Source organism: Schistocerca gregaria, chromosome X, assembly GCF_023897955.1.
Source record: "Schistocerca gregaria isolate iqSchGreg1 chromosome X, iqSchGreg1.2, whole genome shotgun sequence".
In the NCBI taxonomy this organism is placed as follows: Eukaryota; Metazoa; Arthropoda; class Insecta; order Orthoptera; family Acrididae; genus Schistocerca; species Schistocerca gregaria.
In genome coordinates this window covers 157,432,894-157,435,287 of record NC_064931.1, presented here as the reverse complement: position 1 = coordinate 157,435,287, position 2,394 = coordinate 157,432,894, and the positions used below count along the sequence as shown (strand labels likewise).

The 2,394-nt window shown below is 41.6% G+C and overlaps 1 pseudogene; it reads right to left on the bottom strand.

Annotated features, from left to right (window-relative positions):
* Positions 1–1,591: 1,591 nt before the first annotated feature.
* On the bottom strand, positions 1,592–1,707 carry LOC126299960 (5S ribosomal RNA; annotated as a pseudogene).
* Between the last annotated feature and the right edge of the window lie 687 nt (positions 1,708–2,394).

Below are 2,394 nucleotides of genomic sequence, written 5' to 3'. Positions count from 1 at the left end.
CGCACAGTGTGTTTCTATGCTTGATCAGGTTCATACCATGTTACTTCTTAAAGGAAAAGAAACAGGAGATTGTAACTGAAACATTTGCTGCAACTGTAGCTATGCATCAGAGAATCTGTTCTAGAAAGACAATAACAACAAAGTTGGAGTCACTCTGTATACAGTGTTGTATACATAGTAGGAGTTCAAGCAGTTTGGTGCCAATGCAAGGGTTTCACAATCTGAAAGACCCCGAGTTACACCATACAGGGATGATCAGTTGAAATTTGCGCAGCGTTGCCGTCAAAGGACTCGTACTGCACCTGATATTCACAAGAAACTAAATAGGACACGAGCAGGTCCAATCTGTCTCAATAATGCAATGCCGTCATCGTGAACAAGTTTTAAAAGGGTGCATAGTGGTCAAGAAACCTGCATAACCTAAACAAAATAAGGTAAAAAGATGGCAGTGGGTACAACACATAAAAAATGGAGCCTGCAACAATGGTGCAAGGTGTTATTCACAGATGAATCTAAGTTTGAGATATTTGGAAACCATCGTCAAATCTTGTTCGTCGACTTCTTGGAGAACCTATGAAGAGTCAGTATGTGACGCCAGCGGCGAAGCATTGCACGGGAATGTTTTGCGGGTGATAAAATCAGTGATTTAGTGAGAATTAATGAAACATTAAAGAAGGAAGGATATCACAGGGTACTGATCAGTAATGCAGTTTCATCGCACAATAGATTAGGGGACATGGGTTTATTCTGCAGAAGGCAATAATCCGAAATATGCTTCTAAACTGTGGAGAGGGTATGTCAGTAGAAAAGAGAAATGTGGTGAACTAAAGAACCTGACTTAAATCCCATTCAACTCTTATACAATGAACTTGACAAGTAGGTCAGAAAACTGAGGTCATGTGATGTTGAAGGTCTATTGAACAATTTATAGACGTGCTGGAGTGCAATATCTGCAAAAATACTGCAATATCTTATCTCCAAAATGCCAAGATTTTATGCTAAAGGCGAAAGGTGGATGCTCTGAACAGGCTAAAATCTGACTCATATATTATTGTACTTCATGACAGAAAGAGAAAATATTTATTTTGTTGGTTTGCTTCTTTGTACAATGTGTTTGTACATTGAAATAAAATATACACTTTTTATCATGGATGATCGAAAACTTTTGATCGGTAGTGTAGAGTTTAAGGTATAGTGATCGTACTCATGTGTGAATTATTTCATCACTGCATTTGAAAGAAAGACCTGGTTCTGTGGAATTACTGAACATTTATGTATCGTAATTCCATTACAAACTCTTGTTTTTCGTGCCTATACTTCTTGTTAATACAAGCTATGTATTTGCATGAAAATTTCCATTAGTACCAGATGGGCAGATATGAGTAGTATGCTCTCCGTCATCAGGCCACATGTGGCCCACCGGGACCATCCGACCGCCGTGACATCCTCAGTTGAGGATGTGCATATGAGGGTCATGGGGTCAGTGCACCGCTCTCCCAGTAGTTATGATGGTTGATTTGACCGGAGCCGCTACTTTCGGTAGAGTAGCTCCTCAATTGGCATCACGAGGCGGAGTGCACTCTGTAAAATGGCAACAGTGCATGGCGGCCCGGATGGTCACCCATCCAAGTGCCGGCCACGCCCGACAGCGCTTAACTTCGGTGATCTGACGGGAACCGGTGCATCCACTGTGGCAAGGCCGTTTTGAGTGATATAGCTGGGGTAAATTTCGGCACAGGGTATGTTTCTGATGATGTCATCTATGATATGATGCATTGTTGCCCGATTCCCATCACTCAATCCTATGGTTTCATAAGTCAATTTCCCTACATATAAAGCAGCAGGAAATTCAAAAAATGTCTGTATGTTCAAAACAGACCCGTTGTGCTAAATATAAAAACCAAAACTGGGAGACCTGGAGATAGTAGCACAGCCTCTATGATGTGTCAGTCCAAGATGGCGGATCTGGAGTTACCAGCAGAGGTTCTATGACACCAGAATCGAAGATCGCCATCCGAGACGGCGACCTGGATATATTAGCACAAATTCTATGACGTTGATCCAAGATGGAATACTTGCATGGTTGTCAGATTTCCCAGCCTTATAATGGACTTATTGGATACTGGTGCAGAGAGCATGGTTGTTATATCACTTCTTCTAAGCGTAATATGATGGGAAATTTAAAAATCATCGGTTTTCTCCTGATATTATAGCTCACTTATGCTAAAAGTCCACGTGCTCTAAATTCTAAAACAGTGCAGCCTGCATGTTTAAACAATTTTGCTCCACTCCTCTAACTCAAAAGACTAGTCCTAAGTGCTATGGCTGGGCGTATAGCCCACGAACATAACAGTACAGCACTAAGGGTAGCCTATGCATGAGAGCACAGAGGGC